This window comes from Pseudonaja textilis, chromosome 1, assembly GCF_049901715.1.
Source record: "Pseudonaja textilis isolate UNSWEBS1 chromosome 1, rPseTex1.2, whole genome shotgun sequence".
NCBI lineage: Eukaryota > Metazoa > Chordata > Lepidosauria > Squamata > Elapidae > Pseudonaja > Pseudonaja textilis.
The window spans coordinates 269,136,889-269,164,208 of NC_141990.1; the positions used below are offsets into that span (position 1 = coordinate 269,136,889).

General features: G+C 38.1%; 1 protein-coding gene across 10 annotated transcripts in view; it reads right to left on the bottom strand.

Moving 5' to 3' along the window:
• NUMB (NUMB endocytic adaptor protein) overlaps nucleotides 1-25,775 on the bottom strand; it is a 72,280-nt gene extending 46,505 nt beyond the window's left edge. For 3 of the 10 annotated variants that reach the window (XM_026709176.2, XM_026709168.2, XM_026709134.2), the window contains exon 1: nucleotides 25,502-25,661. The gene's annotated coding sequence lies outside the window, so the exon portion shown is untranslated. Of the gene's footprint in view, nucleotides 1-2,841; nucleotides 2,863-25,367 lie in introns of those variants that run through there. The other 7 variants (XM_087921757.1, XM_087921759.1, XM_087921755.1 and 4 more) reach the window with 4 other exon arrangements.
• Between the last annotated feature and the right edge of the window lie 1,545 nt (nucleotides 25,776-27,320).

A 27,320-nucleotide genomic window follows, 5' to 3' on the forward strand; every position in this document is an offset into this window, starting at 1 on the left:
ATTAGAATCCAAAGTAGAGGCAAATCCGGACTTTCACTTATCCATTCTCTATTTCCAATCCCCATACCTGCCTTTTCCCTTCTGCTTTTATAGCAAAAGTGCACAATCCTCCCCTCCCTTTATTTCCCCTCTCAAAAGGCTGGCATGTTTCTCAAAAACATTTCATTTTTAGCATTTCTTGCTTTTGCAAAAGATTATACCATGGGACAGTGACTGAATTAAACAACTATTTGAAAAAAATGGTACGATTGTACCATTTTATTCTGTTACTCTGGTGATAGTTGTGGAGAAAGCTATTCCATCTCTTGTTATTATGAATCTACTACAGAAAACAATATTTGCTCACTGGTCGGATTTTTTAAAAAATGTTTGCACATCTTTCCCAGTAATTACCAGAGCCACACATGGGTTCTGATGATAAAAAAGAGGCCTGTGTGGATAAATAATACCAATGTTTGATGCGTGTTTCATTTATTTCATAATCAAGTTATTCAATATGTGATATGCCCAGAAAAGTACTCAGAGTTGATGGGAGTCAGGTAGCATACAAATTTAATAAAGTATTATTAAATCATAAGTTATTAAATCATTATTAATATATCAATGTGAAAAGGAAATTGCATATTCATTTCAGTAACCGGTTTGCATTATTATTTCCTGTGTTTCTATACCAGCACAGCTCCATAGCTCTAGGCAGCGTACAAATCAAATAACAAAAACATAAGATTGTTTTCATAATTCTTTAAAAAAGTAAAATGTAACTAGCCCACAGCTGATTGGACAAGAAGCACAACACATATGCAAATCTCTAAAGGTCTAATGGAAAGTTTATGTTCTAAACATTTTCTGAAAGGTGCCTAAAATGAGGATTAGCCAAATTCCAGGGAGAAGTACATTACACAAGATTAGGACAGCATTATAGAATTCTTGCTTCTAAGTCTATGTAGTCTCCATCTATCAAAGTGAGAGAATCTAGAACATTCCAATCAAGGAGAAGGGACAGATCAGCCATAGGAAACGTTAAGACCTTTTCCCTGTACAGCTTTATATGTTAAAATGGCACCTGGAACTACCCTCAGAAATTTATGTAAAGCCAATGCACTACTCACAAAATCAGGATTACAATACTGAATCAGTTTGCACCCATCATCTTGTGGACTATACACCAATTGTAGTTCCCAGGCAATTTTCAAGGGTTTCTAGGTAAAGTTAATTGAAGAATTTAAATCTGGAGGTAATGGCAATCTAGATTACTATAGCCATTGCTTCTTCCTTCAGGATGGTCATAACTGTGCACCATGTAGATTGTGGATCTTAGATTACTGAACCAGTCCTCAACTGGTACTTGTGATCATTAAGATTAGGTCTGAAACCCTTGAAGTAGGATGAAACACCTTAGTGCAGGTAGCAGTGGAAGCAGCGTATTCTATTCCTAATTCTACCTCCATTTCCTTATAATTTGGCTAATGGGCTAGCTTTTATTCTTAAATAGGCAGGAATGTGTTTCAATATGATTAGTACTATCCACACAACTGAAGTTTATTGTGCTTCGCCAATGAAGTCAGGGAGTGATACTATTCTCTGAGATTTAATACAGGACAATTTCAGAACAATTGTTGGAAGGTTTCCAGAGCCTCCTTTGCCCTCCTCTCCTGCATCATCCATTGGCATGAAAATCACCACCAATCACTCTTCATAGGATTGATTCCGGTAGAATTGACTTCTTACTTCATCCCACCAAGTCAGGCAAGAATTATGCATCTATGTATTTGCCATAAGATTATTAATCTCCTGAGAGATCAAGAGCCCTACAGCTAAAAAAAAATGCAGTACTTAATAAGAGAACAGGAAATTGATTTTTTTCCTATTTAAAAAAACCAAAAGACTTCTACGAGATCAATGTTCCCCTATACAAAAATATCAAACCCTTCTCCCCAAAGGCTGTACAACACAAGTGTTGGTTTGTAACATAGGCCAAGGTAAAATAAGTTATAAGGGGCAGTTTCTTATGGCCACACAAAGAGAGGCCATACCCACAGAAGGCCTAAGCATCAATAGGATTTGGGCAGACCCCTGCCTGAAAGTACTGTATAATGTCTAGCCTCATCATTAAGGCATTTATGTAGGTTGTTTATATGGTAAAACTGTATCAAGAGAAGGGGGAAATATCACCTGAGCAGGAAAATTACAGAAGATAACTTCAGGCTGCCTCTAGAGTAGGCTGGAGATGAGACAGAGGTGATGTACTGAGATGTCTCTAAAATAGTTAATGAAGCAACTATGTGCCAGGATTACAGGTTTAAGAGAAATAATCTTAGGTCAGAAGCAGTTCTGCCTGAAGGAAAACTGAAAAATATCATGTATGGCTGAACTCCTCCTAAATTATAGAAATAAACAGCAGCAGCCTCTTTCACTTCTTCTTCTATTGGAATAATTCTGCATTAAAATCAATCCAATAATGAATGCCACAAGGGCATTCTTACCAGAATGTTAAGTTTTAAGAGTGTTCATAGTTCATATCTTCAACTGAAAATAAGATCTAACAAGCTTCCAAAGTCAAACCAGTTATTTTCAGATATGACATTTGTAAGCTAATTATAGAAGATGCATTTATGAATCAAAATTTGAGCTTGCCGATCTTCCAAAACAATCCTACACACATTCCTTCTTTATGCAGTTTGACTATTTTAATTATTATATCTCAAAATACAATAAATTTTCATTAGAGAATGACTAACTCATAAAATCTAAAATTCTAAAATATAAAAAAAAGAATAGGATGAACGCTTTCAAAGTTATACTTGCAATTATAAAAATCTTGATTAAAAAGGCATAGATGACCTTATCATGAGTGTCTTTGTCCAATTCTCTCTGTTTAAACACAGGACAATTAGGGCAGATTAATATCTGGAAAGAAAACAGGAAGTCCAGTTAAAAACCTCCCCACATCAATCTAAAATAAACTCTTCAGTATAGTACTTAGAATACCGAGCTGTGGTTCTGAAAAGCACATTGGCAATGCATTTCTCAGATTCAGCACAAATACTATTCATAATCTTTCACATTTTAAGAAACAAAGCCTTCTCCACCTACAGAAAGAACTAGTCAAGCAATTAACAAATTACAGTTCAGTGGTGTAAGCCTTTTAATTTCATCATGGCAGTCCAAACCAAATTTCCCAGCAAGCTGTAGTTTAGCGTTCAAAATTATGCTACTCTCCTTTACATAGTAACAGACTGCTAATTACTTCAGAGAATCAGGCTGCTCAACAAAGTTATTTAGGCTTCAATACAACCACCCAGGAATTCACCACAATTAGAGGTTACCAGAGAGATAGGATAGAGGGAGGAAGAAAAATTATGCAAATAGAATTTTTCAATGAGTTGATGCCCAAGATGCGCCGTTTGTTATTTATTTATTCATAACATAGCTCTCCCACTATCCTCTGTTTCATTCCAGGCCACCCACAGTAAAAAGATGGAAGCATAACAAACCCAGCCAAATAATACAGAATCACTACAGCAGCAATAAGTATTGATAAAAAAGCAATCTGACAAAGGGAGCAACAGAATTGTGCACAAGTAGTCCTCAATTTAAGACCACAATTGAGGCCCGAATTTATGTTGCTAAGTGAGAAATTTGTTAAGTGAATTTTGCCCCATTTTACAAATTTTCTTGCCAGATGTGTTAAGTGAATCACTGGAGTTGTTAAATTGACTGGTTGTCAGAAGATTGCAAAAAATGATCACATGACCCAGGGATACTGCAGCCATCATAAATGTGAGCCAGTTGTCAAGCTTTCAAACATAAATCTCACGACTATGGAGAAACCTGTAACAGTCGTAAGTGTGAAAAATAGCGATGTCACTTTTTCAATGCTGTCGTAACTTTGAATAGTTACTAAAGGAACTGTTGTAAGTTGAAGACTACCTGTACCATCTGTCTCCCAATTGACTCTAAATGTATCTTTTGTCAGTTTTAGTGTTCTGAGTCTAGAATTTGTAGACTACATAATAATAAAATATCTTGTAGCAATATGACATTGCAGAGAGTACACTACTGGCAAGAATTGTGCGTCTTTTTTTCTAAGACAGCCAGTTAAAGCTATATATAGATATAAAGATTGTCCCCAAGAAACAAATTTGACTGGCTCAGCCTTCCATCCTTGCCAGATGGGTAAAATGAAGACCCAGATTGTTTGGGGCAATATGCTGACTGTGTAAACCACCTAGAGAGAGGCTATAAAGCACTGTGGAGCAGTATATAAGTCTAAGTGCTAGTGCTATTAAGCAATAGTTTACACATATCACCCTGCAAATTTCCATAGCTTTCCATCACTGCATTTTTTCCAAACTTAAATTAAACACTTACAAAAGTATTTCTGAATTGATTTTCAACCTTTCAATAAAACCTAAATACGTGTGTTTCTTACAAAGGCAAACTAGCTGTCTATTTTAATGTTAATATAAATTATGGCATCCATTTTTAATCAACAGATGTATGATTAAAGACTAGACATCTTTCTCCAACTTGATTCCTCCAAATAGATTTATTAATAATTATTTCTGATCACTTGTCTTGATAACTAGAATTAATGGGAAATATAAGTCACAGTACCTTGAGGCCTCAAATTTGGTTGGGGGGAGGGAACTGCTTACTTGCACAACAATTGGCCTGTAACAATTATGATGAAGAGTTCAGGTGTATCTTTTCGTATTCTAATAGACCAGACATTAATAAAACAATGTTTGTAATAGAGTACCCTTCTTGATCGCCAAATTCATTTATTTTTTACAATTAGACAATATAACAATGATGATGAAGAGTTCAGGTGTATCTTTTTGTATTCTAATAGACCAGACATTAATAAAACAATGTTTGTAATAGAGTACCCTTCTTGATCGCCAAATTCATTTATTTTTTACAATTAGACAATATAACAAGGAACACCATTTACAATGAATTAAAGAAAAAGATTTTACCATCAAGATGTTTTAAAATATGTGCATTGCTGTCCCAAACATTTAATTTCATGGGTGCCAGTTTCCTTTAGCAACTGAAACGGGAAAACTTCCTCTTAGGTGAATTATAGTACATAATCTTCCATTCTAGTTTGTAAGCAGCCTTTGCAATATTAAAATTATCACAAAATCTGATGTGATATATAGGGTAAACAAAACAAGAAAGCACATTGTACAAACACTTGAGATTCTTTGTTACATCAAAACAGATTCAACATCTTTACTAGATATGTATACAAAACTTTCTGCCATTTTAAATATCATGAATGGTTTACATATCTATTTCTGTTTTTTAAAGCCAAAAAGATGAATCTTTAAAAGCATTCCAAAATTGACTTACTCCAAGTAGTAACTTTCTATGTCCTGATGCAAAGGCGCACTCCCACCCAAATTTATTATAAATGATATCTAAGACAGGGCAGGACATTTGAAACACAAAATAAGGCTGAATATATCAAGCAATTAAAAGGTAAAGGTTATAACTACCTTAGAACTTCCAAACGAAGTATTTTATTTCCATATTCATATTTTATACACTAATACATGCAAGCACACGCTAACATATTTAATAGTACAGAGTACTACTTTCTTTCTTTACAGTAATTCAGTACTTCTGGACTTCAAAATCAAGTAATCAAAATCCAAGATATGCTTCCTCCAATGAATACCTTTTAATATTGAACCAGAAATTATGAGATCTACATTCTCTATGACACTTTCCATAATGATTATGTCAATGTATTCCTTCACGAATATAACTCATCTTTGCAAATGAATTTGAGTAGCACATAATCTCCTATACAAATCACCCAATTGATGGCCCTAACCTCTTGTGCCATTCCTATTACATCCACATTTGTAGAAGATAAGAGGGGTTGCTGTCAATAACTATGCTAGACAAGCCTGTATTTGAATAATACTTTGCCTCAGGCTACCATCATGCTTTGCTTCATCTCAGTCCCAAAGAATGTAGCTGTAAGCATGGACGAGAAACAGAGCTTGCCTGATGTAATTTCTAGAAAAACTGCCTTCCCTCTTTTAAATTGCCTTTTGGAAGAGGAGCAGCAGAAAGTTGCTGTTCTCAGGAGCTCAGAAAAGTATCTCCTACTTTATTACTTGCAAAACTACCTTAAATTCTTATTTTGAAGAGTAACTTTTCCCTTGTGTCAGAGAAACATTACGAAATGTTTCTATTCAGTCAAGTATTCCATTATTTATTTGTACCCTGCCTTTATTTTTACAAATAACCAATAGTGCCGAACAGATCTAACACAACTTCCTCCTCCTATTTTCCCCACAACAACCCTGTGAGATGAGCTGAGCTGGCCCAAGTTTGCCTGGGATGACTTTCCTGAGTAAGGGGAAACCAGAACTCAGAGTCTCCTGGTTTCTAGCCTGGTGCCTTAATCATTAATTTTGTTAAAAATATTAATCTGTCCTTTTCTCTTTTTCGTTCATATAAGAGATGAACTTTTAGATATTACTGGATTGCAATTCTCAGCTGATCATGATGGATAGGGCTGCCATCACGCGACATCTGGTGACTCATAGGTCAATCATCTCCGATTTATAGGATGTAGTAATAATATCATGATATCCATATATTGTTAAATATTGGTCGAAGGCCCATTATCAGTTGTGTACTTTGCCCTAAAACAGAAAGTAACATGTATACGTGAATATTTATTCTGATTAATTCTTATTACTGATATGTTTTAATGTGTCCACAGAGTTACATTTGGCCTGATTAAAGGAAGAGTTATTGTTGTAGGTCACCTCAGGTTTAGCTCCACTCCTGGCAATTTTTTATGGGCATATGTAACTTTCTTGGCACTAACACACAAGCAGTTTGTCACCACTTTCTTCCCATGTTCTTTTCACTTCCTCAGTCAGGCTATCAACTTGGTACTTTGTTGGTCCGGGATTACTGAATTCGTTGCAGAATTTATTTTCCCATTTTTTGTTCTTGTTGTTATGCCAGACATTTTGGTTTTAAGAAGATTATTGGTTAATAGAAGTAAACCTTTAAAAAGCAAAATTTGGAGTCCATTGCTGGACTCCAGAATATTCCCACCCATAAATTCATCCATCTCACAGTACAGGTAGTCCTTGACTTACAACAGTTCATTAGTGACCGTTTAAAGTTACAATGGCAGTGAAAAAAGTGACTTATGACCATTTTTCACATGACCTTTGTAGCAACCCCATGATCATGTGATCAAAATTCAGGCACTTGGCAACTGGTTCATACTTATAATGGTTGCTATGTCCCAAGGTCCCGTGATTCTCTTTTGCGACCTTCTGACAAGCAAAGTCAATGGGGAAATCAGATTCACTTAACAACCGTGGTACTAACTTCTCAACCAGTGATTCACTTAACAACTGTGGCAAGAAATGTCATAAAATGGAACAAAACTCACTTAACAAATGTCTCACTTAACAAAAACAGAAGTTTTGCACTCAATTGTGGTTGTAAGTTGAGGACTACCTGTAATTATCAGTAGGAGTTGAGTGCTATGTCTGGTAAAAAGGATGAATCAATTTCTTTGCAACTGCTTGTTTGGCTGATCTAAAGAACCAGATTGACCTTCTTGCTATGAGGTTGACTTTTTTTTTCTTTTCAGGCACTGACATTAAAGAGTTTTTTTTTTCTGAAATTCACAGAAGAAGCTTCGATAAGAAGGGTTTCATGCCAACTTTTACCCGTAAGAATTTAGATGGATCCAGCCTTTATTCTGTTTTACCTCCTTCCCCATTTTTTTTATTAACAAAAAATTAAAAAGTCTTACACCTTGTTCAGTCATATATATATATAAAACATTTAAAAAAAATTGAGAAACTGACTATTGCTTTTATCTGAAGGCCATGCCTCTCTTTTTCTTCAACTAATTGGAATTTTCTCTAGACTCTAGAGCTTTCAGCTTAGAGTGCAGTTCTGAGGTCATGGTTGTCCCAAAGGTGCTTTTCAAAAGGCAATTGAACTTTCTTGGTTTTTCCTTGAAAATCTTTCATTTCACATCCAAGAACTGAACAAGTTTCTTGGATGAGAAGTGAAACGTTTTCGGGGGGCGGGGGAACCCAAAAAGTTCTGTTGCCCTTTGAAAAAGACCTTTGGGACTATCGCTTGGACTATCAGTTAATGCCACTGCAACACTTTTTCTATTCTGCAGACATCATCAAGTGGCAGATAATTCTTATTTCATCATCACCATTTTACCATTATCTATTCACTGTAGGATGAAGGCCTGTTCTGCATGTTTCTAACCAATATGGTCCTAAGCTTTCTTTTGCCAATTGGGCCAACAATACTTGTCTTCGATCTATCTTGTTGTAGGTCTCTTTCGTGGATGCCAACTGTTGCACCCTGTGGAACCATGTGTTGACCTTCAGAATGAAGGCCGGGTCCAGCCTCAAAACCACCCTGTGAGGGTGAAATATACATAGGTCTGGACACACTGAAAGAGCCACTAGCTCTGAGACTCTCCTGGCCGATGAGATAGCAACCAAGAAGGCCACTTTAACAGTCAGAAGGTGCAAACTCATCAACCTGAGAGGTTCAAATGGAGCTTTAGTCAGGGACTGCAATACCTTTGACAGGTCCCAAGTGGGATACCTGTGAACCACTAGTGGCCGTAGATTGGAAGCACCTCTGAGGAACCTACGAATGGTCGGGTGATGAGCCAACAATTCCAACCTTCCACATGTCAATACTGATGACAGGGCCACCACCTGACATCAGAGTATTAGGGGAGAGACCCCTATCTAGCCCTGCTTGCAAGAAATCCAGAATCTGCACTATCGAAGCTCTAAAGGCTTAATTTTTGACTTGGAGCACCAAAGGCAAAAGGCTTGCCATGTAGCATCATAGGTGCAAATTGTGGAAGGTCACTTGGAAGCTTGAATATTTTGAATTGTGTTGCTGGATAATTTGTCATGTTTTAAAATGCTCCACTCAAGCACCAAGCTGTCAGCTGTAGCCACTGGGGCTCTGGATGTATCAGGGATCCCTGGAGGACAGAATCCGCCAGGGTTAGGTCACTGAGAGATTCACTAAGTCCACGAACCAAGGACAGTGGGGCTAATATGGAGCCAGGAGGATAACCTCCGCCTTCTCCACCAGGATTTTTCTCACCACAGTCGATAATAATGGCAGAGGAGGGAAGGCATACAACAAGCCTGGTGGTCACCTGCTGCATAGAGCATTACTCCCCTCAGCCCCCAGGGTGACAAACCATGTGAAAAATTGTGGCAACTGTGCACTAACTGGTATGGCAAACAGGTCCACCAGGGGTTGACCGAATCTCCAAGTTAATTGTAGAAAAAGGGAAGGATGCCGCCTCCATTCAGCATGGTGTATAGTGGCGGCTCTGCTGAGCCAATCTGGCTGCACATTGTTGCTGCCTGAAATATGATCTGCCCTTATGGACAGTAGAGGATCCAAGGCATCACCAAACAACCGATCCCCTTGAACCAGATTCGATGTCAACTTCCATTTTCTCCTGGCATCCGCCTACCAATTTTGAAGCCAGCACATGTCTACTTGCAACCGAAGCAGCGATGGCCTTAGTAGCAAATCTGGCTTCATGTAGAGTGGCATTGGCAGTGAATTCTGCAGCCACAACCAGCTTATTTATATCCTGGTGGGCTCTAATATCTGAGACTGTAAGCCTATCTTGTAGTTGTCTCAGCTATCTGAGGGAAGCTCTAGTAAAAAAGGAGGCAGCCATGGATGCCTTCACCACCCAAGCAGCTGTTTGATGGGCCCTCTGCAACAACCTCTCAATCCTTTTTTCATCAGCTTTGACAACCTCCTCAGGATCAGAAGGGGCAGATGACGTGGATGCCAATGCTGCCACAGGAGCATCTACTATTGGAACCTGCAAGCTCTTGGTAAGTTCTGGCCCCATATTGAAAAATCTATGATCAGAAGCAAACAGACTACGGCCAGAAGCAGATGTATCCAGTTGTTTATGCACCACCTTAAGGAAGAGCTTAGGAGATGGAACAACCTCCGCTCTGACAGTTGGCTCATCAAATAGTGTATCAGACTCCATAGGAACATCCCCGCCGGGATTTCCATCATCAGCATCTGGGCCCAGATTGGCTGTATTTCTGGCCTTAAATAGCAAGGATTTGAAAAGAGTAGGGCAGAATAGACCGGAAAAGGCTGGTTGCTCAGGAGCCAAACCTTCATCTTCTGAAAGGTCAGACTCTCTCTTGTCTGCTTCCCTTGCCAGGGAAGAAGGAGCATACACTGAAGGATCAGGAGATCCAGGGTCCTGAATTAAGGAACCCCTTTCAGATAAACGCCCCACCTGTTCTCTTGGTGGGATCACAGAGACCTCTGAAGCTTCTGAGGAATGATGCACAAATCTCTGGATTCCTTCAGCTATTCCTTTATGGATGGCCCTGCCTATAATAATCTGCATATTTATAGGAATCTCTGCTTCAGTGGATTCAGATGGCCTAAGACCTGCTGCTGTAGAAGTGAATGTTGCTTCTACTCCAGGCCTAATCTGGACTTGCCCTCTGACAGTCTGCTGTTGCCAAGGGTCTGAATGAAAGGCCAAATCTTGTGGATCCCCATAATGCCTAACCTCTGAAGAGATTTGTTGCATAGCAGCACCTTCAGCTCCATCTGGGGACCAGGCCTGAGCTGTTGTCCTGAAAGAATGATCAGACTCTTGCTCCTGAGGAAACTCCTCACTATGCTGGGAAGCAGCTGAGTCACCCTTTGAAGGTGATCTGTTGCTCCTCCCACTGGAAGCCTTTTGGCTTTTAGCAATCTGTTCTTCTAGAACCTTCTGATGCCTAGAAGCATCCTTCTCCTCTGCTTTTGAGGCCTTCTTTGCTGGCAAGGCCTTCTTTCCTTGTTTGCTCCTTTGAATCAGAGCAGAGGAAGTTGTGCTGTGGTTACCTGTTCTGGAGGCCCTGCTTCCCCAAGGGGCATCCGCCAAATTGGAAAGGAGGCTTTTGTAGTTTGGACACCCATGCAAGGAAAAGTGAATGAGGGGTGAGTAAAAATGGGGGGATGCAATTATCCTCCCCCACTGCTCCAGCCACTCCTTTATCAGCCCTATATAACCTCAGCAGGACGTTTTAACACATCCTGCTGGCACTATTCCCTGCTGGGGCCTTGCAGAATAAAAACCAGGGCCTGAAAGCAATCCTGGGCATGGCCGCAAGGCCTGGAGAGCCTGGTCTACCTCAGAGTGAGGGACCAGGTTTCCCACCAGCACAACGCGCCCTCACCCCTTTTCCAGAAATTTGGCCTCCAGCTGCTTTTGAGGGGCCAATGGCCCAGAGCTGTTCCCCTAGGCACATAGGAGGGCCTGGAGATGCAGGCCGATGCCATCTGTCAAAAAAAAGATGGCCACCTATGTGGCTTCCTTCACTGCGGAGCCCAGAACAGCCCCCGCGGCCTTTACCAGTCACTCCAGAGCGGCAAATCACCTGTTTCGTGGCTCCACCAATCATCTGTGAAGCAGAGCCATGTTTTTTAAAACTTTTTTTCTTTTTCTTCCTTGTGAGGTTTCCCTTGCAAATAGCAATGGAAGAGAGAGGCAGTTTTGTGTCCATCCTGGCTGAGGACTGAGTCAAAAGCTGGGGCATGTCCAACAACAAGGGTGGAGCTAAGCTAAGGAACTTTGACAGACTCAGTCCAATCGGCTAGGAGATAGATTTAACCCATTGCCTCTTGTAACCATACAAAGGAGAAATGTGTTTACACTGTTATGGGGAAAGAAAAATATGCACAGCATATTCTTTGGATGAACCGAAAAATTGTCCTTGAGTGAGGGAATAGGAAAGCTGGCCTTTTTACAAGGAATTTCAAGCAGTGTTGCTTTGTATTGCACCAGAAGTAAATCTAAAATAACAAAATTCACAAAGGTACTTGCTTCCAAGGAAAATGTGTTTTTTTTTTCAAAACAATGATTTTAGGTATGTTGTATGTATTATCTATTACAAGTATGCTTTAGGATCTCATTAATACTTTCATTTCAATGTGCTATATCATTTCTCTCTTCACCACCCAATCCTCAGGTTAAATGAACTTTGGAAACCAAGAATAAGTCAAACAAAAATTAACTATGTCAAAGATAAAAGGTCCAAAGGACAAAGTCCCAGATTTCCTAGGAACTGCTATCAACAAAATTGTATAATTAATCTCCACCAAGAAAAAGCTAACTTCTACTTTAGTTAAGATACCATAATACTGTAACAATTTAGAAATGTTTTAACTATTGTACAGACTAGCAAGGAAGAGGACTTGTTATTTTCCACACATCTCTTTCACCCTCTCATTCAGACAGTGATATAATCACATTTTATTTAAAGGGATTAGATTTTGAAGAGTTTTTCATTCTTTACTTTGATGAGAATAAATTTTACCAACTCTTTAAAAAAATCTACTTTGTAGGCAAACAAAATTATGAGAATATACATGACAGCTAAAGAAAGAGACATTTAAATTACTTTCTGCAGTTTTCTCCTTAGAAATAAATATTTTCATGGTAACATCTGAGTTCCCCTTAAAATATGGACTTGTGCAACTGATGCTTCATGCATACTTACACAAGTATCACAGATACGTTCATTCTTATTGCAAAATATCGATGCCAAAAAGGTTGGATTTGACAAATGACAGAATACAAACCAAATTTCTCCTAATATATGCATCTCACCCAAAGGTATCCAATGATTCACTATGTTCTGATCACCTTTTCAAGACTAACATTTTATTATGCTAAATCCTATGTCTATTATTATATCCTGCATTAAATATTCTTTGTACAGAGATAAGAGAGCATGTAGAGCATTGGTTCAGAAAATTAAAAGTCGTAATATAGTCATTCAAAGAAGTGCCAAAAGAAAGCAGGGTACAGGACTACAGTAAGGGAGAACCTACATGAAGTAGAATTGTTAATGGAAACAAAAAATCCAAAAAAGACAAAATTACTCAAATAAGAAGAAAGCTGTACCAGTGACACTCAAGAGACTACAGTCAGGACAAAAGAATTTGAAGGTTTACAACTATCAACATGGGTGTTAAACCTAAGAGAACCAGCACTAATAACAGGTGCTATGCTTTGGCTATTAGAATATTATTTAACACTTAAAGGCAGAGCTGTCTCAGTGGAATGACCAGATGAAAATACTAATTGACGGTGATCACAGACATCATGATATATATCATTAGTTGAGAGATAACAACTTTCTAGAATAAAAAAAAAAGGAAGGAAGGACATAAATGGCTAGAATAGTTAGAAGGCTCAAGGAAAAAAAATTCCTTAAAGAAAATCATAAAAGAAAACATTAAAAAGTAAATGTTTCCCGTTTAATGTACTGTAGATGTTTTACTTAATTTTTTTTTATAATGGAAGCAGCCAACAACAGCACTTGGATTGCAGAGGGATATAAATATGTTTAAATAAATAAAGGGGTCAGAAAACCTGGCAATAGTAACAGTTCACAAAGCTACTTAAAATAAAAAAGAATAGAGCAAAGGAAAAATAAATACAGGAAGGAGGAAAATAAATCTAATAGGCAGATAGTACTGAGCTAAGATTTAATAGCACAACTTTATTGCCAATTTCTTTTTTGTGCGTTCAAATACTCAATTTTTCTGGGGTTTTCTTTAGTTTATAAAGAGAACTTAAATTTATGTTTTTACTTAGTTTTGCACTAGGAGCAACTTTTTCTTCATGAATAGGAAAGTCATAAGTTTCCATTTGGAGAGTTTAAAGGTAGTGTGCTTTATAAGTAGACCTTTTAAAAAGAATTTTCTATTATATATTTCCCAATAAGACATTCTGTTTTTAATAGAATTATAATCACTAACAGCTAATGGAACTTTTTTAAAAAAAATTGAATACAAGTAGTCCTCGGCTTACAACTGTTCATTTCGTGACCATTCAAAGTTACAACAGCACTGAAAAAATGACTTAGGACCATTTTTCACATGACCACTGAAACATCCCAACAGTCATGTGATCAAAATTCAGAAGCTTGGCAACTGACTTAAATTTTTGGTGGTTGCAGTGTCCCAGGGTCATATGATCACCTTTTGTAACCTTCTGGCAAGCAAAATAAATGGGGAAACCAGGCTCACTTAACAGCCGTGTTACTAATTTAACAACTGAGTGATTCACTTAACAAATGTGGCAAGAATGGTTGTAGAATAGGGTAAAATTCACTTAACAAGAGAGACTTTGGACTCAATTGTGATCATAAGTTGAGGACTACCTGTAGTTCTAGTAAGCGTTCATATATAAACCTTGGATATTCCTTAATGAGAATGTTAAGTCTATTTCAATAGTTCTAGTTTGGGACTATTTTTTATGGCAGATACTTTATGTCTTGTTAAGATGCAGAGGTATTCCAAACATGTATTAATACACATGTACCTCCTAGTTAGTGAGATACAAACAACAGTGAACTGACTTGCAAGGGAGTCTCTAGATAAGAGATCCAAGCTTACACAGGATTGTGTAAATGAGCTTGGAATAAAAAGATGGGCTTTGATTCCATGTTTGCCTACTAGACAAAATGTTCCAAACTGATTGGCACTTTTTAAATAGTTGGCAGATAAGGCTGCATATGGCTACAAGAAGTCTTTAATTTATTAAAAGGAAGTCTCACTTGATCAAAGCCATGATGGATGATAGAGATCACCATTTTGGGCCTTCATAGTGATGACAGTGACATATGGAACAATTGGAATGAGAGAAGTAAATGGTAAACAGGATGATTTTTGAACGAAATTAATAAAGAAAAATAGAGATGTTTCTCTGAAACCAAGAAAATGGGAAGGATGTACTGTTTCTGAATGAAGGCAGTCGGAACCAATGGCCTAAGTTTAATAAATGCAGGCAGGGAAGTGAAAGTGGAAGTTCAATTATGAAGGGAAAGGCTAAAATGTATATCAAAATGTAACTGATACCATTTAGCTTGTTGTGGGCATATACTGTATAAGAGCAGGAATCCATCAGTTGGTAATAGTTATATGTTATATGCTACAGTAAATGGTAAATGAAAGAACCAGATATGAATAGGTAAGAAAAAATGGCCCATATTCTGAATGATTGCAACCTGCAGAAAATAATCTGCTAAATAACATAAAAGAGAACAACAAGAACACACATACATACATACACATTTTCATACAGCGAGCCGTAAAAATGTGTAGGGTTTATTTATGGTTTATATAGCTATTCACATCACTAATGAGACTGTAGTTGGCTATTGGAAGATTATACACACACACACACACATTCTTATGTTTTCACGGGTATATATGTATGGTATTTGGGTTTCTTCAGGTATTTTCCCACGTCTTAATAGTTGTGCTTTCAAAGTTATAGCGACATTTCGGCAGAATCTCATCCGCCATCCTCAGGCTTGTGTATTGGATTTTTTCTTAATCATGTGTGTCAGGGTTAAAAAAACCCAATACACAAACCTGAGGATGGCAGATGAGATTCCGCTGAAACGTCCCTATAACTTTAAAAGCACAACTATTAAGACGTGGGAAAATACCTGAAGAAACCTAAATACCATGTGTGTGTGTGTTTTCTGAGGTTTTCGTGGGTATTTGTATGTGGATCTTTGGTTATTCGGGTTTTCTCCCGCGTAAAATTGGAAGTAACTAGGTGACGTTTCAATGAAGTCTCATCATCTTCAGGCTTGTGTCTTGGCTTTGTGCTTCTCAGAGATTACTCGGAGAAGCACAAAGCCAAGACACAAGCCTGAAGATGATGAATGAGACTTCATCGAACGTCGCCTAGATACTTCCAATTTTACGTGGGAGAAAACCCAATAACCAAAGACCCCACACACACACACACACACAATATATATATATATATATATATATATATATATATATATATATATATATATATATATATATATATATAATGATGGCAGATGAGATTCTGCCGAAACGTTGCTACAATTTTAAAAGCACAACTACAATGACGTGGGAAAATACCCGAACAAAGCTGAATACCATACATGTAAGTACCCGCAAAAACTTATATATATATAGGTTTTCGATGGCCAAAGGCCACCCAGCTGGCTTTGTGCCTTTGTACCTGTATGAATATATATATGTATATGTGCATGTGTGTGTGTGTATGTATGTATGTGTGTGTGTGTATACACACACACACACACACACACACACACACATATACATACACACACATACACATATAGATATAGATATATTCATTGATTCATTGATTCATTCAATATGGGCTCAATTATTCTCCCAATTCTATATCCAGGTAAGCCACCAAGTCTTCAAGGCTTTCAAAATGATAAGCAAAACTGAGGCCAATCTACCCTCAAGCGTTATGGTATTTCAGAGCTATGGAAAAAGCACCTGTTTTTTTATGAGTCCCAAATAAGGACAATCCCTAATTGTCAGGTCATGGAACATCAGTACTGGCAAGAAAATCCAAATTGATAGCTTGTGTGGAAATGGGCGAAAAGGTTAAACAAGAAATACTAATGTAATAATCCGATAGAAAGGTAATATGTAATATACGTGTAGGGTTTGGTTAAGGCACCAGTACAGAAACCAGGAGACTGTGGGTTCTAGTCCCAACTTAGGCACAAAGCCAGCTGGGTGGCCTTTGGCCATCGTTTTCTCTCAGCCCTAGGAAGAAGGTAATGGTAAACTATTACCAAAAATGTTGCCAAGAAAACTGCAGAGACTTGTCCTGGCAGTCTCCAGGAGTCAAAACTGACTTGAAGTCCCAAAGCTATTAGCTGTAATATACAATATGGGGCAGCGCTGCAAGAAATTAATGTTTGTCAAACAAAATGCAAATGGCTATAAATGACACTAAAATTTTGCCACTTTCCAATATGGAATTGTGAAACCAATACATAAGGAAAAACATAAAAATTGGATGAAGTAGAATGGGATATTTAAGAAATGTGCAGCAAGGCATGAACATGTAGGTTAAAAAATGAATGGGTAATGAATGAATATGGATTGAATAAAAAAGTGTGTGTGGCAGTACAAAAGAAGAATACTGATGCGGTTTGTCATCGAAGGAATAAGAGCTGGATCTCACAAGAAATATATGAATGAAGAGTCAATAGGTCAAAAGGAAGAGAAAGACAGATAAACTTTGGATTAGATGAAATCAATGAAACCCTAAAAACCAGACAGGCAACACATCAAGCGAAATATATGGAGGATAGAACATGTTTCATACAGGGGTATTGCTATAAACTAGATTCAGCTGTATTTCCTTTTATTTTTATCTTAAATTAAATTCTTTGGCTTACTGTTTCTTACTCCTTTTCTATATTTCAGATAATGCCTTTTACCCTGAAAAGAATACTTTATATGCACGAGTGTGTATGTATATGTGTTACTTCTTAAGACACAACAGAATTAATTTATTAAAATACTAAAATTTTCAGTGCTAATATTTTTCCTAAAATTTTTAACAATGCATTGGAAGTGCATGCTATTGAGTTGCCAGGTTTTTATAATAATTTCCAAGTAGATATTTCAATAAATGTAATAAATACAATACATTAATTCAATATAATGGATTCCTCATAAATATTTCAGTTCAGCTATTTTTGGTTCCCATAAATTTTTGAATATTTATACAATACACAAAACTAAATAAAACATGAACTATATGTTACTGCATTCCATATCAAAAAGCAAGTCATAAAAATACTATTGCTCCTTCCTATTGCATCAAGCATTTTATTATTTCAGAGACCAAAAAAAAAAAATTGCTAGACGAATTAAAAATAAAAGTTCTATACATATGGGAAATTAAGCAACTGCTTAATGCTACATCAATTAAGATTGTATTCCTACACATGCATTTTGGGTAGCTAAGCTTTATTAAACTCAGTGGAATTTACATCTGAACAAATACGCCAAGGATCATCTTATAAGCCTATCTGTTCTTCAAAAGGCATATATATCAATTGTCACTACAAAGCATGTAGTAACACACTGCAAGGCAAAAGTCCTATCAAAAATACAAAGTAATAAACATACAATTGTTCCATCAGGAAAAGCTTTCCACACAGAACTTTACAGAGCTAACGGCTCAGGGCAACAAATTAAGGCTAAATTACTTGAAGATAAAGGACTGAACTAATTGTTTCTGGGAATGTGGCAGTCTGCAAAGACAGAATTACCAGAAAGACAGTTCTAGTCTAAAGCATACCAAACATATTTGCAGAAAGAAAATAACCAAATGATTTTTCACAGAAGTTTGTTTAACTCTTTCCAAGAATCCAGAGATAGCTCAGTAAGCTCTTGGCTGGCAAAATTTAGGTTCAACATTTAAATATATTTACTAAAGTCATAAGAATCATTTCTTTCGAAGTATAAATATTTATTCATCCATAACTATGCACAGAAAAAATTTGATCCACCCAAACAATAAAAATGATGTCCCAACAGGAAAGCAGAGATCCTACGACTTATTTTTGCCATAAAGCACGAATTTCATTCATGTGTAGTCTTAACTAAATGGGAATTAAAAGCATATTACTAAAATCTTAGATAACTTTCTTCTTGCTGAATAGGACCCATAGAGACTCCTCATCCAGTTAGCAAGATCCCGTCTTCCAAAATCCAGTTACCACACATCCCTGTTCCTAGCTTTGACGGAGTCCCTGCAGACTCACCATAATTCCTTAGGAAAGTGAGAACCTCTACTCACCAGTCAGCAGCTATTAAAAAGATCTTCCCTCATATTCAAGTACTTTCACCAACTGTTTTAGAAACATACGGTGTATGGTACCACTTTTTCACTGAGAGGAGGGGAAAGGCATCACAGAAGAGGAAAAAAAAAACTATCAGCAGAAACACGTATGCTTGTGTGTGGGGTGACACCAAATGGGTAATATGCACACATACAGTAGGTAGATGAAAAAGAGAAAAGTTTTTTATGAGATGCGTGTTCACTATTGCGTCCCTGTTGATCTAGGATCTAGTCATCCTCGGTATATGATATTTCCCATCCCATCTGGATATCTATTTGCTTAGAGTCAATTCACTCCTTGAACTGAAACAGGATTTATGTTCCTAGAACAGCAGTGACTTTTCTTATTTTAGGCGTATTTTCTGGCTTTGTTATTCAGTCTAGATTCAGTAAGAACTTTGTGGATCCTCAACCTTTAAAGGCTCATGGGTGTGACCATAAAATTGTTAATGTTTAGTGGTTTGCACAAAATTTTTGAAGTGAAGTGGCCCCATTCCAAGAAATAACTTTTGTGCGTTTAGCCAGCAGGACATGTATGCAAATAACATCTCCATTGATTTGCATAGAGGAGACAAAAAAGCTGCCCTCCAAAGAATGATTAGGGAAAGTCCATATCCAAGGAATAATTTCCTTAAAATGGTGAGCTCTTCCATAGCAGACAAATTAAACCGCTCTCTACTTATTTTTAAAACAACAAAAAAAAGCAGTAGCAATTGTGTAAATGATCTAATGTTGCCTCATGAGTATTCTGATGCTCAAAAGTGCTACAGTATGTACGCCAGCATTTTCACATAATCTTTATTCTTAAATGAGTTTGTTTTAAATATAATTTTACTAAAGAGCTTTAACAAGATAAAATAATGCAAATGTTAGAAAATAAAGAAATTAAAGGTTCATGAATAAGAGAAATAGAAAAGAAATACAATTATACAGAAGTAGTTTTTTGACAGCAATTATAAATGGGGTTTCTTTCTATTTTTAAAATACATGACCACTAACATGCCTCTCTTTTTTATCCCCCACAAGAAATGAATCACAAGATTAATGCCTGCATAATATATACTAAGATCTATCCATAGGCCAACTATATACTTAAAGCACTACTGCAAATGATGAATGAAATCAACAGGAATTGGAATAGAATGATATCTGGGAAAACCGAGCTTTCCATACCATTTTGTCTTCCTTGTATTATAGCTACATGCCTGAATATTAGTGCCATATCTCTGAGACTATTATTCACACAATTTACACCAGGGGTATCCAACCTTGGCAACTTTAACTTCAAACATGGACTTCAACTCCCAGAATTCCCCATGGCAGGGCTAGGGAATTCTGGGAATTCTCAAAATTGCTAAGGTTGAATAGTCCTGATTTCTTCCTTGCTTTTTTGACAAAAGCCCACAAAGTAATATTATTTCACTGAGCTTCACAAATGCTAAATTGACTACTTAAAAAGAAAGCTTACAGGCCAAAGATTATCACTAACTTTTTCTGATTTAATGCTACTGATATGTTATTTAAGTAGCCACACCACACACTTAATTCAATACTATAAAGCAGAGCTTCCTAATTGTTTGCCTTCATTACTCAAAACTGCTTATTAGAAACTCCTTTTTACCCAATGTAGGTAAAACAGCTTAAGTCAATTTAGATATCCCTATTGTGACAGAGTAATGGGTTCAACTGTCAAGCTCAGAGAACACCACTTCTACCAATTTGGGGTAATTTACCCAGGTTTAGGAAGCACTGCTATAAACTGTTACTTGAACTATTGTAGCCACTGGATTCCACAATTACATAAACATTATGATCATCTCTGACACTCATCTTGCAATACTTTGGCCTCTCTCGTGATTTGTCATCTCTTCTCAGTTGTGGGAAATGAAGCAAGATGGAATAGTTCAGCACTGAAAATGTTTAAACATATTAGTGCTGACAAAGGCAACCGTCTTTTCTCTAATAGTGCCTTGATATCAATAATACATGTACCACTATTTCTGAACTCAGATTCTTGTTTAACGAAGTATATTAGAGTTTGAGGTTGCTGGGATTATATCATATTGTATTGTAACTACATTTATCTTACCTTTTCCCATTGCCTCAAGAGAGCTGACATAGTCTCCCTTTATTCCATAATCTCTCTCTAAATAAGTTGTAAAAATGACTTGTCTAAGTCATCCATTCAAACTATGGTGAAATAGAGATTCAAACTGAGCTATTTTAATTCCACTGTAACATATTAACCCACTGTACCACATCTCCACTATTGTATTCTGTTTACTGTTTTGGAGGATATGGGTTTTTTTCTTTACATTGTTGAAATGTTCATCAAATCATAATAGGGTCTATAAAGATATGTGCCTCAGATCCATACTTCTGCACCATGACAGAACTGAAAAGAACTAGATCTTTTAGCTTAGTCTATAGTAGAGGTCTCCAAACTTGGCAACTTTAAGACTTGTGGACTTCAAGTCCCACAGTTCCTCCTCCAGTCATGCTACCTCAGGAATTCTGTGAGTTGAAGTCCACAAGTCTTAAACTTGCCATGTTTGAAGACCCTTGGTCTATAGCAGAGGTCTCCAAACTTGGCAACTTTAAGACTTGTGGACTTCAACTCCCAGAATTCTAGGAGTTGAAGTCCACAAGTCTTAAAGTTGCCAAGTTTGAGGACGGCTGGTCTTTAGAAATACAAATGATTTACAATTTGATAGTGATGGGGATTTAAAGTCATTCCCTCAAATCCATGTTCTTGTACTATCACACTTTTCAAACAGACCAGATCCAAGGTTTAACATCTATAGCCTGCATAAGACAACTGCATCTGTTCTGCTCATTGAGTCACTTACTGCACCCTCTTCTTTTACCTTTATCCTACTTGTCCATCAGTTTGCTTTAAATCTCTCTCATTCTAGTCCTTATGGTTTGCTGCTCCCAAAACATGCTTCTTTGCTACATAGAGACTACTGTTCTGTGTCCATAGACAATCTGGAAAGCCCTTCAATAAAGAGTGCTAAAGGAAAGGATTTACTGGACATCTCTAGGAGTCTTTCTAAAGGGACTCAGGAAGATTAGATATTACTTTAAATCTGCTGGCCACTTAAAACTGAAGATTCTGAAGTGATAGCTTCTCTCTTTTAGGATTAGCCATTAACAGTAAAGAAACAACTATAAAAGGAATACACACTACAGACTAGCAGTTAGTAGAGCAGACATAAAGGTACTGGAATACACATTCAGATGCTGTGAAGTGTCTACATAAAATTCAGAATAGTGCAATGATATTCCCTGTAACTCTCTGTGGAAGTAAAAGTTGGACTTTGAAGAAACACGGTAGGAAGAGTATTGGCACTTTTGAGCAATGGTGTTTGAAAAGGCTCTTGAGAAGAAAACAAATGAATCATGGAACAAACCCAGGGTTCTTACCTGAGGTACAATCGAACAGAACAGGCTCAAATTATAACAATTTGGTCATATTATAAGAAGATCTAGCTCCCCCAAGAAATATATAATGCTGACAGAAGTGGAAGGGAAGAGAACATAACCAACAAGGTGATGGACCCAGTTTCAGTGGCAATGGGTGCATAGTTGGAAGACTTCAAGGACCAAAGTTAGGGACAGATCATCATGGACAAAATCTAAATGATCTTTTAAGAGTCCACTTGATGGCACAATATCTATCTACCTGCCTTCCACTGCATGTAGCATGCAAGGTTAAAAACGTACCCATTCTCATCATGACAGAGGTGATACAATGACCTGCTCTTGCTGCCATCTGCATTTCAGATGACTGTTTTCCTTGGCCATACAAGCCCAAATCATTGAAAGTGACAAAAAAAGATGTTAGCAATGTGGCTTTTTATACTATACTTTTACAATACCAAGCAATTAAGAAAAGAATTTAAAGGGAAAGGGAAAGAAAGTTGAGTGAGGAATGTATAGCTCCTCTTGCCACCATTCTTTTCCTTATTTCCAGTACTTTTGACCCTCCATTTCTAACGTACACACTGGCGACTGCATCTAGAGGTGCTGAGGATTAAAAATAACAGTGTTCATTATAGTCCCTTATCCAGTGTTTTCCTTTATAACAGGAAAGAAAAAGATTTTGAAGCAGAGGCAAGCAAAGATAGCAATGGAGGCAAACATAGTCCTCTACACAGGATGCAGCACCCACTTTTTATTTCTTATCTAAATCCAATATTATTTTTATGAATAAACATTTGGATTGCTCAGAAATACTTTTACTAGTCTGGAATTGGCAATCGCCTATTCTAAACTAATCTAGAGCCAAAAACATTTTCCAAGTGGCTCTGGATTTAATTAAAATATTTTCAGTACTTCCAATCTTAGAGCTCCTAAGTACAAAGTTGAGCAATTCCATGTAAAACTTTAGACACAACACTTTTGACATATTGATATATGTACCAGCAATTTAGCGAAATGTTTAGTTTCTTCAAGCATGTTTCTTTAGTTTAAATGAAACACAGGACTGTGAAATAAGCTACATCATCTAACAGCTCTCAAATACTTAGATGTATTAAGTGGTGTATGTTGCTTTATAATATTTCAAACTTAATTTAAAATCTTATTTAATGGTGTGCTTGGCTTTTGGCACAAGCATTGCTCCAGACATCAATGTTTGAGCATAACATAGATCATCTAAGGTTGAGTTAATTCAGTACATAAACATGTAGGAAGATGCAAGGCCTCACAGTAAGATTTATTTTCCTTATCACTGTGTACTTTTCACCAAAGAGTATAATAAATATTTGATTGAAAACAGCTCTTTTAGTGTAAAAAGGTTCATCACCCTACATTAAAACTTTACTGTAGACTTTTTGCATACTGTATCTTAGAACAATGGTTTAACTCTTCCTCCACATGTACATAGAAATCTTAGTAAGAAGCAAACATGACAAACTGAAAAGAACAATTTTATGTTTATAATTTGTTGATCATGATGTCATTCAGTGTTTCCTTAAGGTCTGGCCAAATTAAAGAATAAGAGTTCAACAATCCAGTGGAAAAAGATAACCATCATTGTTGTTTTTTCTGTGTCAGGCATAAAATAGCAGATATCATGATAGGTTTTGTTAGGCTTTTGACAAGAATTAAGAGGAGGCAAAATTATGCTTCTTCATTATCTTTTGTGGTAGATAGGAACGACAAACAAATGCCACTGTTGTACAACTGTATAAACACTGCTTCCTCTCCTGTGCTCAAGACTACATATGCACAGTGTGGGAACTTCAAAATGTTTAAGATATTTTCCAACACACTGAAACAAGGCAGCAAATCACTGCAAATGCACTACACTGAAAAACTGAATGGAGAAGCAAGGAGGAGAGGGGGTCAAGAAGGCATGACAATCCACACACAAAGCAAAACATATTCTCCTTTTTTTACAAATTTGTAATATATTAATGTACAGGTTACATAAATCTTTTGGATTAAGGAGGTCTGGATGAAAACAGCTGTAAGAGAAGGAAACAATGGATTTTCACAAAGTGAGCACTCTCCAAAATATTAAAATGCAAATTCATTCAATCCCTTTGAGGGAAAAAAAACTTTCACTTTTTCTATTCTTGTAACTAACAACAGTGACAAAGATTTGTTATTGCCACTATGTGAGAAAATGGGCCACATCACACATAAAATATAGTACCTATTAGTGAGCTTGCATTATTTTTCTAGGGTTTTTTTTTCATGGATTTTTTCATTTTTCCCCCTTAAAGGCTAGAGTGATCCCAGGGCTGAAATCAACACCTGTTTCACAGACGTTTCAAAGCTTAACCTCACTGACTTGACCCCAGAACACACCAAATCTGTTTCTCAGGAAACCCAGGAGGAGTAAGAACAAGAAATGAGGGGCAATTAGCTTATCAGCGCTTTCCTTCCTGGCCTCCAGCCCCAGCGCCTCCTTTGGCCTGCGAAGTGAGGGTTCAGCAAAAGGATCCCCACAAACAAGAAATACAGCGCGGCCCGGAGAGGAAGCCGACCGGCAGCATTCCTCCCGAAACCCAACCAGCCCAAGCTGAGGCCTAAGCCCAGAAGGCAAGGCAGCCACGGGCGCTCCCCCCCAAGCCCCCGAGGGGTGGCCGCTCCTGGCCCCGAGGTCGGCCTCGCCGCCCGGCTCCGAAGGATGCTGCGGCGCTCTCCCTTCGCCCTCTCCGGCTTCCCGCGCCCATTCCCTTCCCCTTCCTCGCCCAGGACGCCTCGCCGCCCGCTTCCTCGGACTGCTCTGCCACCGCCTCGCCCAGGAACCAACCCGCCGCTTAACCCTTAACCCTTAAGCCTTCCTCCGGCAGCGGAGAAAAGCCTCTGCGTCCCCAGCCTCCGGCACCCACCCCGCAGTCCCTCCGGCGCTCCAGCCTGGCTCAAGGGGACCTTTGCCGCTCGCCTCGCCCCCGCCTCCTCCTCGTCCTCCCGGCTCCCCACCCCACCCCGCCCGGAGACATTCCTCGCTCGCCCCTTCCTCCTTTCCTGCCCGCCCGCCCGCCGGGCTCTCGCTCTCCTTCCCTGCCCGGAGATTCACTTCGGGGCAAAAGCCCAAACCCGAGCCCACCCGCGGCTCCACACCCCGCACCTTTCGGGCCTTTCGGCGCAGGGTCTCCCGCTCTCTCCGCTGAGCGGACAGACCTCGCGCCGGGTCTTCGGAAGCCCCTTCTCTCCGCCGAGCCCCACCCAGCCAGTTTCCCGGGCCGGCCCGCTCAGTCTCACCTGCTACCGCCGCCGCCTCCTCCCTTCAGCTTCTGCTAAGCCGCCAAGCCGCGCTGTCTCCCTCTCCCTAACAACAGCTCCCACCTCCTCAACTACTCTCTTCTCGCCCCCCCCACCCACCCCCTAGTTCGAGCTTCCCGACGTATTCGCTGACTCCGGCAAGAATTGCTCAAAATAATTGGCGAACCTTTATGCCTGTCAAAACCTCGCTCCACCTTTTCGTTTCCTAAGCATTTGGGTTTCCACTGTGCTTTTGCTGCCCCCACTTCTTCGCCTACACCTTTGTTTTATTGGTCCAGGCTATTGGAAGTGGCGGCTACAATAGGTCAGAGAAGGTGCCATCATGAGTGATATCTCCGCCTCCCAATTCCGGAACCACTATAAGTGCCTCGCTTTGGTTGTTTGGTTGCACAGTACGGAGGGATGTGGTCGGTGGATTGGCGTTTGAATACCTGCTCTTAGTATTCCTCCCCCCACAACTTACCCAGGAAGGAAAGAAGAAATCCCTATTTGTCCATAAGCACCAAACCACGCATTGGAGACGAAAACAACGCATCCAAAAGCATTTCTAGTCGCCACTTGACACTTCGGTGTTAGTAGGCAGAAAGAGCTGCCTTCGTAGGAAAGAAAAATCCCTGCTCCTTCTCCTTGTATTTTCCTTAAAAGTGGTCCTTGAAACCTTATCAAACGCTCTTCCTCTAATCTGCTGCTCCATTCATACAAAACTACAGGAGTCATCATCTTACGTGTGTTCTCTGATGACTGGATTTTGAGCGACACCTCCCCGTCCCTGTAAAATTAATGTCACTCTTCTATTTTATTAGCAGATGCTTTATATTGGTGGAAATGACAATGTGTTTAAAACATCAGGCAATTAGATTTAATTTATTAAAATTCAAAAAAAAAGGAAGGTGGAGAATTATGTATTCATGTTTGTAATTTTGGTGTCTCTCCCCCCCCCCACATTTTGATAATTAGGTTTTGCAAATTTGCTTGGTGCTGTTAAAAGATTCTGCTTTTTAATGCTTATTTATCATCATTGTTTTATCAATGTTCCCCTAATTCTGTTTATTTAAATTAATCTACAATGCTGCTTCCATGGACCCATAACCTTTAGCGTTAAAAATTACATAGAATTTTCTATATGTCTACATCAAACATGTATTTAAAACTATGACCAAAAAGACCAGAATTCCAGAGCTTTTATATTTTAGAAGGGGCTATGGGTACATTTTCTATGCATTGTTTTTGTTCACATAATGATAATGGTACTTATTTCCCACTTACTTTGGAAATCCCTCTGGAGGACTGGCTGAAGAATGTGGTGAAAAGATTATACTTTCATTAGATTTACAGTTGCCTAAAGGTAACAATCACTTCTGATATTGTAACTAATTGTAACCAGTTTCAGCACTATTTGTTGAAAAATGCTTGCCGTGCAATGCTTAATAAGACTTAAGCTCAAAAGTGGAAAATGATTTTATCATACAGTGTATAATTTTTGTTAGAGTGTCTGAATGCAATGTAAATCTTTGCTTTCCAAGATATATATTATAGGGTAAAAATGTGTTAAAACCAATGTTCTATCCTTTAAAAAATAGGGAAAATTAATGTAGAAAGCAATTAATAAGTTAAACAAAGAGAAGGGCAAAAAGACACATATAGTTTTCACCACTAAAGTTTTAAATATAATATCTTTCAAATACTAAAAATGGAAAGCAGTCTAGGCTTAGGTTTGTTTTTTACAAGTAACTCAGTCTTCTTGTAGAGTTGGACTCCAACTGGTGTGGTCCAATCATGGTAATTTAACAGATTTAAC